Source organism: Artemia sp. Qi Xiang Cuo, chromosome 7, assembly GCF_049724085.1.
Source record: "Artemia sp. Qi Xiang Cuo chromosome 7, ASM4972408v1, whole genome shotgun sequence".
Classification (NCBI taxonomy): domain Eukaryota; kingdom Metazoa; phylum Arthropoda; class Branchiopoda; order Anostraca; family Artemiidae; genus Artemia; species Artemia sp. Qi Xiang Cuo.
In genome coordinates, this window is record NC_142800.1 from 56,798,062 (window position 1) to 56,813,011 (window position 14,950).

The following is a 14,950-nucleotide window of genomic DNA, read 5'->3' on the forward strand; positions in this document are numbered from 1 at the left end:
GGGTAAGGGTTGTAAGTTATGCCTTGGGGCCATATAAGGTTTCTATAAAAAGCATTGTCACAGAGACTTCAAAAAAGGCTCGTTCGATTAGAAAAAAGGGCTAGTGCCGTTTTTAATAGTCAAAAGTTATAGGCGGGCAACTAATCCCCCTCTCAGTCCCCCCTTTTCCCAAAACACATCCAACGAAAATTTTTGAGATAGCCATTTTGTTCAACGTAGTAGAAAGTTCTGGAAAATAGGTCTTTAAGGATGACAACCCCCCAAGAGCCCTCAGGGCAAGGGTTTTAAGTTATGGCCTGGGGGCAAATAAGGTTTTTAAAGAAAGCGTTGTCGTAGAAACTTCAAAAAGGGCTCATCTGATTGAAATTGAAATACCTAGTGCCCTTTTTAATCCTAGAAAATGATTGGAAGGCAACTAACACCCCTTCCAAGACCACCACTTATCCAAATACATCCAATCTTAATTTTGAAGAAGCCATTTTGTTCAAAGTATTTGAAAGGTCTGGAAATTATATCTAACAGGATGGCACTCCCCCACATCCCTCAGGGTAAGGGTTGTAAGTTCTTTCGGGGTTTTTATTGAAAGCTTTACGTAGAAACTTGAAAAAGGGCTCATTCTATTGTAAATTCAAAGGGCTAGTGCCCTTTTTAATAGTTGAAAGGTATTGGAGGGCGAGTAACCCCCTCTCACGCCCACGTTTTCCCCAAACACATCCAATCAAAACTTTTAGATAGCCATTTTTTCAACGTAGTTAAAAGTTTTAGAAAGTAGGTCTTTGAGGATGATAACCCCTCAGAGCCCTCGGGGCAAGGGTTGTAAGTTTTGCCCTAGGGTCATATAAGGTTTTTATAGATAGTGATGTTGTAGAAACTTCCAAAAGGGCTCATTTGATTGGAAATTAGAAAGGCTTGTGACCTTTTTAATAGTCGAAAGTGATTGGAGGATAACAAACACCCCTCTCACACCCACCATTTTCCCAAACACATCCAATCAAAATTTTGGGATAGCTATTTTTTTCGAAGTAGTTAAAAAGTCTGGAAATTATGTTTTTGAGGATGACACTCCCCCAAAATCCCTTTGGGTATGGGCAATAAGTTAGGTCCTGGGGGCATATAAGTTTTTTTTTATAGAAAGCGTTGTCGTAGAAACTTCAGAAAGAAATCATTCAATAGGAAATTGAAACGGCTAGTGCCCTTTTTAATAATCGAAAGTGATTGGATGGTAAGTAACCCCCCTCTTACGACCACCACTTCCCCAAACACATCGAATCAAAATTTTGAGATAGCCATTTTTTTCAACGTAGTTCATAGGTCCAGAAATTATGTCTTCGAGGATGACAACCCCTTCACAGCCCTCAGGTCAAGGGTTGTAAGTTATGCCCTGGGGCATATAAGGTTTTTATAGAAAGGGTTGTCGTAGAAACTTCAAAAAGGGCTAATTCGATTGGAAATTGAAAGAGCTAGTGCTCTTTTTGATAGTTGGAAGTGATTGGAGGGTAAATAACCCCCCTCTCATGCTCACCCTTTCCCCAAACACATCAAATTAAAATATTGAGATAGCAATTTTCAGCAACGTAGTGGAAAGTTTAGGAAATTAGGTCTTTGAGGATGACACCCCCCCCCTCCAACTCTCAGGGCAAGGGTTGTAAGTTATGCCCTGGGGGCATATAAGGTTTTTATTGAAAGCGTTGGACGCTCTTAGATCTAATTAACGCGCCTCTCACGCCCACTGTTTCCCCAAGCACATCCAATCAAAATTTTGAGATAGCCATTATATTTAACGTAGTTGAGAGTTCAGGAATTTAAGTCTTTGAGGATGACAACCTTCCCCTCTAGAACCCTCAGGGCAAAGGTTGTAAGTTATGCCCTGGGGGCATATAAGGTTTTTATAGAAGTTTTATGGTAGAAAATTCAAAAGGGCTCATTTGATTGGAAATTGAAAGGGCTAGTGTAGTGCCCTTTTTAATAGACGAAAATGATTGAAGGGCAACTAATCCACCTCTCACACCCACCATTTCCCATAACACATTGAATAAAAATTTTTGAGATGGCCATTTTCTTTAACGTAGTTTCAAGTTCTGGAAATTAGGTCTTTGAGGATGACAATCCCCCCCCCCCCAAAAAAAAAAAGAAGGCAAGGGTTGTAAGTTATGCCCCGGGGGAATATAGGGTTTTTACTATAAAGTTTAATATTTGTATGCTACCACTGCTATTACAATTACCAATAGTCCCCGGGTCACATATATCATAGGCAGCGCAATCACGCTGCCTAAGTAAGTAACAATGTTGGCACAATGTTTATTTTTTTTTTTCGTGGTCTTAGACCAGAGCACTTCGTATCGAAGGAGTTGTCGTAGAAACTTCGAAAAGGGCTCATTCGATTGGTGGCTAGTGCCCTTTTTAATAGTCGAAAATGATTGGACTAACACCCCTTCCTCGCCCACCATTTCCCCAAACACATAAAATAAAAAATTTGAGATAGCCATTTTGTTCCACGCAGTTTAAAGTTCAGGAAATTATACCTTTGAACAGGACACTCCCCCCACAGTCTTCAAGGCAAGGGTTATAAGTTATACCCTGGGGGCATATAAGGTTTTTATTGAAATCTTTGTCGTAGAAACTTGAAAAAGAGCTCATTTGATTGAAAATTCAAATGGCTAGTACCCTTTTTAATAGTCGAAAGTGATTTCAGGGCAACTAACCCCCCTCTCACGCCTACTTTTTTCCCAAACAAATCCAATCAACATTTTTAGATAGCCATTTTATTCAACGTAGTTGAAAGTTTTGGAAATTAGGTCTTTAAATATAACAACCCCCCCTCCCCCCCACAACCCTCATGGCAAGGGGTGTAAGTTATGCCCTGGGGCCATATAAGGTCTTTATTGAAAGCGCTGTCGTAGAAACTTCAAAAGGGCTCATTCAATTGGAAATTGAAGGGGCTTGTGCCCTTTTTTAATAGTTGAAAGGGATTGGAGAGTGACTAACGCCCCTCTCACGTCCACCATTTTCCCAAACACTTCCAATCAAAATTTTGAGATATCCATTTTGTTCAGCGTAGTTGAAAGTTCTGGAAATTATGTCTTTTAGGATGATAACCCCCTCAGAGCCCCGAGTGCAAGGGTTGTGAGTTATGCCCTGGGGGCATATAAGGTTTATATAGATAGTAGTTGTAGAAATTTCAAAAAGGGCTCATTTGATTGGAAATTGAAACATCCCTTTTTAATAGTCGAAAGTGAGTGGATATTAATTATCGCACACCCCTCTAACGCACACCATTTCCCCAAAAACGTTCAATCAAAGTTTAGGGATAGCCATGTTGTTCAACGTAGTTGAAAGTTCTGGAAATTATGTATTTAAGGATGACAAACCCCCCAGAGCCCCAACGGCAAAGGTTGTAAGTTATGTCCTGGGGAAATAAAATGTTTTTATAGACAGAGTTGTCGTAAAACTTCAAATGGGGCTCTTTCAGTTGAAAATTGAGAGGGCTAGTGCCCTTTTTAATAGTCGAAAATCATTGGAAGGTAACTAACCCCCCTCTCACGCCCACCCTTCCTCCAAACACGTCCAATAAAAATTTTCAGATAACCATTTTGTTCAACTTAGTAGAAAGTTCTAGAAATTAGGTCTTTGAGTATGACACCCCCCCCCCAGCCCGCAGGGCACGGGGTGTAATTTATATCCTTGGGGCATATAAGGTTTTTATTGAAAGTGTTTTTCGTAGAATCTTCAAAAGGGCTCATTTGATTGGTAATTGAAAGGGCTAGTGCCATTTTTAATATTTGAAAGTGATTGGAGAGCGACTAATGCCCCTCTCAAGCCAACCGTTTCCCCAAACACATAGGATATCCATTGAGATAGCCATTTTGTCTAACGTAGTTGAAAGTTCTGGAAATTAGGTTTTAGAGGATGACAACCACCCTAACAGCCCTTAGGGTAATGGTTGTAATTTATGCCCTGGGGGGCATATAGGGTGTTTATAGAAAGCGTTATCGTTTCAAAAAGGGCTCATTCGATTGGAAATCGAAAGGCCTAGTGCCCTTTTTAATAGTGGAAAGTGATTGGAAGGCTTGACATTTTTATAGTAAAGATCGATGTGGGTATAATGTACTATTTTTTGTGTTGTTGTTGTTTAGACAAGGGCACTTTGTATCGAAGGAGTTGTCGTGGGAACTTTCAAAAGGGCTCGTTTGATTGAAAATAGAAAGAGCTGATGCCTTTTTTAATAGTCGAAAGTGATTAGAGGGCAACTAATCCCCCTCCCACCCTCCCATTTGCCCATTATGTTGAAAAAACTAAATGTTGCCTTAAGATTAAATCTAAATGCACTGTGTTAATGCTAATTCCCAATAAGGCATCTCAGCAGTATCCCAAGAACGACTGAGGGTATTATATTCAAACTTTCAGGGCGACTTCTGCTCTTAAAATTTAACCAAATCAAGATAGCGTAAGTATATCCAAGCATTCAAAGAAAGTAAACAGATTTGTTTGCGAATGGTATCAAGTTTTCCATTTCAGGTTAACTAGGGGATGTATGAAACTAAATTAAACAGTATTATTTGTGTCCAGATTTTTAAAAGGGTGTATGTTGTTAATAATTGCTGAAAATTTTTTTCCAGCATACAAATAGCAGGCCAAACTATAAAGTCTTAAAAAAACGAAAAGACTTAAAGTATTATTTTCGTTTTCCCTGAAAAGACTATGTCAATGTAAAACGAACAAAAATTAATTCAAAAAATTTGATCCACAAAATAAGTTTTTCAAAGAAAAATAAAGAACTCCATTAAACAAAAAATGAGCAAAAATAAATTCAAATAATCTACCAATCGTGAAACTACCACAAATCAGCATCGATAAATAAATGAAACCCAAAACGAAGAGAAATTACAATAAATAACGCGGTCAAACTCAAAACGAACAGAAATTAACATAAGTTGGGCTCAAAACCCCCTATGCCTTCCCAAGGCCAGAACAAAATTTACACTTTACTGAAAAAATACAATGAAGTACATTATCAGTTTAATTTACATATACTGATATTTAGTAATCAAAATGTTAATATTATTTGATCCCCTTTTCATGCATCCCCTTTTCATGCTTACCTGCACAAAGGTTAAATGAGGGGGGGGGGGGGTAGAATCGCCCTTGGGCACAGAATTAACCTCCTTTCAAAATGTAGGTGTCCTGACCTGAAAAATATTTCTTGGCGTTTCATACAGGGGTGCCAATTCACGAAAATGTATGGAAGGAAAAATGTGTTTTTTTCCAATCTAGGGGGAAAGTTTTGTCGTGTTTTCGATTTTTTTTTTTTTCGATTAAAATATCCCCCCAAAACCGTATGTTTCCATAAAATCACCAAGAAAATATTTTCCCAAACCTAAGTGAAGGGTAAAAAAACACAAGGAGACACTTGTCCCTCCCCCCAATGGGTGCACCTGATTTTATATCCCCACCCTTCTAAACAAATCTGGGGTTCTACCCTTTCAATAGGTATTCTCTTTTCCCAAGGATTATTATACAAAACGGGGACATTACCATAAGGACTGTGGAGAGGTTAGAGGGAAACGATCACAAAGACCTTTTTGGCCCTTGTTCAACTCCTTTTGGGGTACAGTGCCCTGGAACAAATTTTTAGTATACTAGGTTTTTTCGACCCACAGATTACACCTGTAAGTTTCATACTGTTCAGGGGCAAAAAATTTTCCCCCTCCGACCCCCTTTCCCTCCCACAAAAAATGTTTGATCCTTCCGATCCGGAGAACAATCCTGAAGCTTCCAGCCATTGTACACCCAAAGTGAAAACAAACTCCTTCTTTCCGCTGTTGGACAACCAGCCCCCCTCCCATTCCCATCAACTCCCCAAAATACATCCACTCAAAATTTTAAGATACCTGTTTTGCCAAACATAGTTGAAAGGTCCAGTAGCTATGTGTCTGGGGATGTCAACCGTCCCCCCCCCACAGCTCTCGGGGCTAGGGCTGTAAGTTATTCATTTCTTCTATTATTTACATATAATATTTGTTATTAAGACAGGTTGCCTTGTAGATTTTCAGTGTCCAAAAAAACAAAGAGTATTCAGGTGAACCTTTCAAAGAATGTTGAGGGAAGTGTGGAACCAAATCAAAACACGTTATGTGCATATACGGGTTATTAAAAGGGCGTAACTCAGGAATGACTGAGTGCCTTAAATTCGAACTTTCAGGAAATGATTATGGGGATGATCAATTGACCAAAAAGGCAAAATTTGCATGCTACTACTACAACTACTGCTACAAAGGCTGAGAATATTAAAGTGAAAATTTGAAAAAATGTTAAGGGGAAAGTTGAACTAAATCAAAACATACTGTTTGCATACAGTTTTTCAAAAATGCATATCAGCAATATCTTTGGCAAGGTGAAACTTCCAAGGAATCATTAGAGGGATGTTAAAGTTTGGGTATATCAACGAAAATACGATTTCTGCTCCCTGCCCCCAAGTTAAAATTTTAGGTCAACTTTTTGCTCCTATCACTCTGTGAAAGTGTAAGCTTGATTCTCCATGCCACCCCAGATATATTTCAAATAGACTATTTTAGCAATGGGATAACTTATATGATGAATTTGATTTTGAAAGGGACCTAAAGTGCAAAAACGTGCAGATGGATCAGAAAATTTACAGTTTTAGACACTTTCAACCCCCCCCCCCCACATAAATATTTGAATTTCTTCTTGTTCCCTCCCTCTTTTATTCTTCTAGACCATCCGTAAGTCTCAACTCCATCCACTGATCTGCTCCTGATACATCATAGAAAAATTGCTTACCTACTTTTTCCCCCGCAAAAGTTTGAAGTCTCAATAAAAATTATAGCCTAGTAAATGACAAATCATTTGCATTGAATTTCAATGAATGGATAATTCTTCTGGGTTGGATTCTTTTATTATTTATAGTGTTTTTTTAGGGGGGAGGGGGCTGAGAAACCTCTTCCTAGTTAAGATATCCATTATTGGTTGCCTCCCCATAGTAGCATAATATTTGTAGGCATGTGTATATAATGAATCGGAGGTGATAGGTTTGAGGTTTGCTGTGGAAGGTTTTGACTCTTGTTGATAGAAGAGCATCGCCAAATGTGGAAAACCATGTTGTGACCACGATGAGCTTAGGATTGCATTCAGCTGCAGGTCTCAGGGACTTTGTGCTGCCTGATTCTAAGCCATGAAAACATGAGAAGATGTCTTGGTCCCCATCCTGCACAGGTTCTGGGACCATTACATTTCCTAACCCCATAATAAACTTAATGATATTAATAATATAAAAGTTGCAACTTGAAATGTTACGACGTTAAAAACAACAATCTTATTGAATTTTTGACTGAGTCACTAAGGCCAGGAATAAGTGAAGGCGAAGAGATGATGCTGGGTAATGAGAAGATCGATCAAGTAGTCAGGTTCACTAATCTAGGTAGCATCATTAGTAAAGAAGGTGGGAGCAGTGAACATGTTAAAAGTAGAAAAGCAAAGGTCCGGGGTGTTTTTTTTTCACAGTTGAAAAAAATTAGGAAAAATAGAAAGATAAGCGTGCATCCCAAGATTAGAAGATTGGAAGCTACATTGACCCCCCCCCCATGGAAAATACCCTCACAGAAATAACCCCAAGCGGAAAATACCCCCCGGTAAATGCCCTCCCCTCGGAAAATACACCCTCTGTGGAAAATGAGGCTTTCCAAATTTTATAATTTTATTTCAGTTTTATTCTTTTTAATTTCCGTAGGGGGAAGGAATTTTGGTACTTGTGTATTATGCACCACTCACTCAAGTTTACGCTGTGTAAATTCGAAAACAAACCGGTTTTTCGTTAGTTTCTTCGTTACTTTAGAAATAAATTTGGGCTATATATTTGCACATTAGGGGGGGGAGGGTGGTAAAGTATAGCGGGTCTGCATGCAAAATGTGCTCATGTCCGTATATTTGGCTTTGAAATACACTTATTATCTATCTATCTAATATGCGGAATAATTGTACCAAACACATTTTGCATGCAGACCAGCTATACTTTACCCCCCCCCCCCCCCCCTAATGTGAAAATATCTAGTCCAATTTTTTTTCTAAGGTAACGAAAAAACCAGTTTGTTCTCGAGTTTTACACATCGTAAACTTAAGTGAGTGGCGTATAATACACAAGTACTGGAATTTTCCACGGAAAGAGCCGGATTTCCCGGTATCATTCAAAATAGACTAGAAATAAAAAAAAAAACAAGTTATTTCAACTGAAAGTAAGGAGCAACATAAAACTTAAAACGAAAAGTAATTATTACGTATTTGAAAGGAGTTGCCTCTTCCACTATAATTTCAAATCGTTTTTAAAACAAAATAGAAATCTCCTTCAGTGGAATTTTTTCCCGAGAATTCCCCCCCCCCCTTCATGGGAAGTTGATCCTGTTAAAATTTCTGCCATGGATAATTTATGCCTGGAAAATTACCCTGTAAAAAATTTCTCTCGTGAAAATCCCCCCCCCACCATGAAAAAATCCCCTACAAAATGCCAACCCAGCTGAAAATTTCTCCTCGAAAATTTTCCAGGAACAACTTCACCAGCTAATGTCAAAAGTTGCAGAAGTTCATATGGAAGTCTTTTCAACACAAATAGATTTGTATTTTTTTTCTTCTAAGGTTTTTAGACACTTCTGGTGTGTAAATTCCTCTTTTTCCCGTTCCTTAGCACTTTTCAACAAAATAAAAAAAAAAAACTCAAATAAAATTCTCAAATTTGGAAAGCCTTATTTTCCACGGGGGGGGGGGCTATTTTCAAGGGGGTATTTTGGGTATTTTCCGCGGGGGTTATTTTCAGGGGGGTACAAACAAAATGCAGGTTGTCCCCAAATAAGGTGGGATGATGTCATATGGAAAAATTTAAGGGAAACGGGAACTTTTTGGAAGGGTGTAAAGAGAGAGTCTTGAGAGTCTTTGAATAGATTGGGATGGAGGAGGAGCGTGCGCAGCTCTGTTTGCCTCAAACGGCTTGGTGCTGCAGTGAGTTAGTAGTAATAGTAGTAGTGTCCGTCTTGAGTTTTATATGGCTCATTACTTTCATTAATTGAAAACACACTTTCCATAAAATAAGTTTTTTTTTTAAAGTAAAGAGCCATATAAAACGCATGACAGGCAGAAATAAAGTCCTATGATTATTCGAACTCAAAACGACCAGAAATCCCCTTTAAAAAAAAGTAAAGCCCAAAACGGACAGAAATTAAAATAAATGACCATATTAAACATAAGAATAATATATACTGACATAGATGAATAAATAAATTTTAAAACGAAGAAATTTAATTGAATATTCGAGTTAAACTTAAAACGAACAGAAATTACAACAAACAGGAGTTTGATTACTACCCCCTATCACTCTCCCCTAACCGCAGAAGCTCCAAAATCTATTGCGACATGAGGGCCTTACTAAAAACAAAATGTATTATAGACATTTGTTTACATTTATAACATATAAAAAAATAGTTTTGAATTTTTGTACAGTGTTGTATCTTGAATACAATGAATAGGATTGCATCTTGAAGTATTGAGATTTCCATGAATTAATATCAATATATATTGAATAGTCAATTATTTTACTTAGTTCTTTCTAGTCATCTTGATTATTTTAGTGATTTATTTTTAGTCTTCATTGATGTTTTAAAAAATAAACCATACTGACAAAATATATATAGTTTTCACTTGTTAAGATACTCTGTTCTTGATACATATATCCTCCAACAAAACGCAAATGATTCGGTAGGCTTTAGAATTTTTACGGCTAGGGGGGGGGGGGCAGCCTTCGACTTCAAAATTATACAAAATCTGCATATGATTGAAAACCATTTGTATTTCGAATACTGTGCTTTAATTTTTAAAATATCGAAGACAAATACAAAAATAAATCATAGGCAGTGCAATAGCGCTACCTATGTAAAAAGCGATTTGGGCATAATTTATTAACTTTTTTTCACCAAGGCACTTAGTATAGAAGGAAATGTCGTAGTAACTTTGGAAGGAGCTGATTCGATTGGAAATTGAAACTTCTAGTTGTTTTTACTCTTAAGAGTAAAAAGGGAGTGGAGGGCAGCCAGCCTCCCTCCCAATCCCATCAAGTCCCAAAATACACCCAATCAAAATTTTAAGTTTTGTTTCAACACAGTTAAAAGTTCCAGTACCTACATGTTTTGGGATGTATACCCTCCCCCCAAGTTATTCATTTCACCCATTATTTACACATAATATTTGTCATTAAGATAGGTTGCGATGTTATACCTTCAGTGTCCAAAAAGACGAAGGGTATTCAGGCAAACCTTCCAGAGAATGTTGAGGGGAGTGTCGAACGAAATCAAAACACGTTATGTGCATATATGGGTTGTTAAAAGGACGTAAATCCGGAATGACTGAGTGTCTTAATTTGGAACTTTCAGGAAATGATTAGGGGGATGATCAAAGAACCTAAAATGCAATATTTGCATGCTACTACTACCACTACTACTACGAGTGCTACGAACACTGAGAATATTAAAGTGAAAATTTGAGGAAATGTTGAGGAGAAAGTCGAACTAAATCAAAATACACTGTTGGCATACGGTTTGTCAAAAAAGCGTAACGGCAATATCTTTGGAACGTCTTACCATATAAAGGTGAAACTTCCCAGGAATCATTAGAGGGATGTAAAACTGACCAATAAGCAACATGTGAATACTTCTACTGTTATTTTTTACAGCTGCTACTACTGCCCCTATTACTACCACTGCTATTATGATACTAGTACTATTAAGGCTAAGGATATTAAGGTGAAAATTTGATAGAATATTGAGGAGAGATTTGAAATAAATCAAAGCCCACTATGTGCATGCAGATTGTCAAATCTCAGGAATGGATTAGGGTATTCAGTTATAACTTTCATGGAATGATTAAAGGGGAAGATCAATCAACCGAAATGCAATATATACGTGCTGCTACTAATACTACTACCGGTGCTACTATTACTACTACCACTCCAGTCTCTAACTACTACTTCTATTGTAACTACTACTCACGCTAAGAGTATTAAGATAGAGATTTCAGAAAGTGTAGGGGGGGAGTTAAACTAAATTAAAACACATTATGAAGATACAGGTTATATCATAGCAACAGCTAACTGTATTAAGTTGAAACTTCCAGGGCTTGAAGAGGGGGATGTTCAACTGGCCAAAAGGCAATATGTTAATACTGCTGCAGCTAAAAGTATTAGTGCTAGTACTGTTATATTATTACCAGTCCTACAACTAGTATTACTAGTATTCCTACTATGACCACTGTGACCACTATTAAAACTATGGGTATGGTTACAAAGGTGAAATTTTCAGGGAATATTAAGGAGGAGGTTGAAGTTAACCACAACACACTGTCATGCAGGTTGTCTAAAGGGCATATCAGTAATATCTCGGAAACGGCTTGGTGTGTGAAGTTGAGACTTATAGTGCTTGTTATGATGGATTTCGAACTAAATAAAAGGCAATATTTGCATCCTGCTTCTACTACTTCTACTACTAATGCTACTACTACTACTGTTACTACTGCTGCCACCACTACTACTGCTCATTCTAAGGCTACTACTACAAATTCTACTACTAAAACTATTACTACTGCTACTACTATTATCACTGGTACTACTAATACTGCCCCTAAGGCTTAGGGTTTTAAGGCAAAAATTTTTGGCAATGTTGAAATAGTGTTGAACTAAATCAAAAACCCTGCGCAACAGGTTGTCAAGAGGATGAATCAGCACTGCCTCAAGAACGATTTTTGATATTATGTTAAAGCTTTCTGCCTCTGATGAGGGGATGTTAAAAAAGAACAAAAAAAAACGAGGGTGCCATGTACATACTGCTACTACTACTAGTACAACTACGATTACTACAGAGGCTAAGGTGATTAAGTTGAAGCTTTCAAAAGATGCTTAGGCGGATGTTGAACTAAATTAAAATGAACTATGAGCACGTAAATTGTCAAAAAAGCGTAACAGCAACACCAAAAGGAACTTCTTACATTATTAAGTCGTATGGTGGTGGGTTTTGAACTAACCAAAAGGCACCATGTGTATACATACTAATGCTAATGAGGCTAATGAGGCTCAGGGTATTAAAGTTAAATTTTTGGAGAAAGCTTAGGGGGAGTTTTCGTCAAACAAAAAAAAACTATATTGCTGCTGGTTCAAAAGGGCATATAAGCAACATCATAGGCTGTGCAGCTCTATCACAGACACTTTTAAAGAAGCTCGTTTGATAAGAATTAAAAGTTCTAGCGTCTTTTTTAAGAGTCAAAAGTGATTGGAGGGCAAGAACCTCCCCTCCCAAGCCCATTAATTCTCCAAACACATCCAATTAAATTTTGAGGTACCTTTTTATTCAGCATAGTTGAAAGGTGCAGTAACTATGTCTCTGGGGATATTGGGGATATCAGCCCCCTGATCCCTTAGAGCAAGGACTGTAAGCAATACAATTTGCCCATCGTCAGTATATAAAATTTACAATTGGAAAAGAGGGGATGTTTGACCTTTGGTGCTCAAAAATACCAAGCACATTCAAGTGAAGCTTTCAGAGAATGTTGAAAAGATAGTTGAACTAAATCGAAAGATGTTAAGTGCATACAGGTTGTCAAATGAGAGAAACTCAGGAATGACTGAGGGCATTAAGTTGAACTTTAAGTGAATGAGGGGGGTGGCCAATTGACCAAGGGTATATTGAGTGGAATGTTGAAGCAACAAAAAGGCACTATGTGCATCCTATCGCTATCGCTACTATTACGATTGCTGCGACTACTACCTCTGCTGAAGTTAATGCTCATACAAAAAATTGTATGAGCAACTTCTCAGGTATACCTTACAGTATTAAGTTGAAAATTTCAGGGTGTGCTGAGAGGGACGTTGAACTAACCAAAAGGCACTGTGCACACTGATACTACTACTGCTGCTGCTGCTACTTCTGCAACTATTGCTATTATTGCTATGACTACTACTACTGAAGCTAAAGCTAGGAAGTTGAAACTGTCAGGGAATGTTCAGAGGGATTGAACTAAATAAAAAACCCTCTGCACAAGCAATTTGTCAAAGACCGTATCAGCAGTATCCCAGTATTAGTTTGAAATTTTAAAACATGTTAAGGGGGAGGGTATGTTGAACTAGGCAAAATGCATTTGGGTTTACTAGTACAGCTGCTACTATTGCTACGACTGCTAATGCTTCAGCCACTACTGCGACGACTACAGCCAGCTTGTAAATACACACAAATGTAGCGAGGGGGCAATGCATATCTTTAAGTGTTGATCCTATATTGGCTCGATACCTCCTCACATGGTACCGCTGCTTTATCTGTCGATGATTTTTTCAAGATTATAGCACAGACTGAGTTTTCTTTTTCAGTACAGACTGAGTAAAGATCCGTATTGAAACTTAAAACAAACAAAAACAATACTGTATATGAAGGGTGCTAGCCTCCCTTTAACCCATTAGCTTGTATTCTAACGTTCGTCTATGGCTTCGCTGAAAGCCTTGTTGAGAAAAACTAAAATAACCGGTTTTGACCTGAATTGTACTGTTTAAAGCAAATGAAAATATATAGGCCATTCCTAAAGGGCTTGAAAAAAGATGAAAGATAACCAAAGATTAATTACATTGCTCTTGACTTGGAGCTTATGTTCTTGCAGCTACGGAACAAGTAACATTTTAGCACAAACAGGAGGGGGGGATGAATAGACAACAACCCGCTTCATAAGCAAGGAAATTTGTGCTCGTTTTATTATTTATTGTCACTTTTCACCTATACTTGAGAAAAGTATGTAAGGTTTTTATAGAAATGGTGGTCAAATAAACTTTAGAGGGGGCTCATTAGGCTGGCAATCAGAAATTCTAGTGCCCTTTTTAAGAGTCAAAGTGATCGGAGGGAAGCCGTACCCCACACACGTCGTGTTTTACCGAAGTGTAACGTGTTATAAGCTATTTTATTAAAAATAGTCCAAAGATCATAGAAAAAGACTTTTGAGGTTGAAATAAAACAGAGTGTGGGGGCAAGGGTTGTAAGCTATGCCCCGGGGTATTTAAGGTTTTCATGAAAGGGATTTTTGCGTAAATTTTAGAGTAGGCTCATTAGGTTGAAAATCGGAAGTTCTAGTTCCCTTTTATGGAACTTTAAGGAGTCAAAAGTGATGGAGTGCAATTAGCCCCCCTCCTCCCGATTATCCTTCTTTTCACCAAATGCTTATGATTGAAACTGTGAGATAGCTATTTTGTTCAAAATAGTCCAAAGAACATATAACAATGCCTCCAGGGTTGACACAGTCCTCCAGAGCCCGGGAGCAATGGTTGTAAGTTATGCCCTGGGGGCATATAAGGTTTTTATGGAATTGTTGGTCGTACGAACTATAGATGGCACTCATTTGATTTGAAATTGGAAGTTATCGTGCCCTTTTTATGAGTCAAAACTGATTTGAAAGAAACCACTTCCTCCACGCCCAGCACTTCTCCAAACACATCCAATCAAAATCTTGCGACAGCAATTTTGATCAGCATAGTTGAAGGGTCTGGAAATTAAATCTTTGAGGATGACGGCCTCCTTCACGACCCTCAGGGCAAGGGTTGTAAGCTATGCCCTGGGAGCATATAAGGTTTCTATAGAAAGGGTTGTCGTATATACATCGGTGGGGGCTCATTAGACTGTCAATCAGAAGTTCTAGTGCCATTTTTAAGAATCAGTGTGATCAGAGGGCAGTTATCCCCCCCCCACACGTTGTGTTTTCCCGAAATCCATCCAATAGAAATTTTGAGATAATCATTTGATTCAAAATAGTCCAAAGATCATATAACAAGGCTTTTGGGGTTGATACAAACCACCAGATCCAGGGACATGGGTCGTAAGTTATGCCCTGGGACATTTAAGGTTTTTATAGAAAGGGTGATTTTAAAAATATT

General features: G+C 38.0%; 1 protein-coding gene across 1 annotated transcript in view; it reads right to left on the reverse strand.

The window, feature by feature from the left end:
• The window catches only part of LOC148950477 (uncharacterized), a 47,782-nt gene that overhangs the window by 5,424 nt on the left and 27,408 nt on the right, over window positions 1-14,950 (reverse strand). The window lies entirely within an intron of this gene.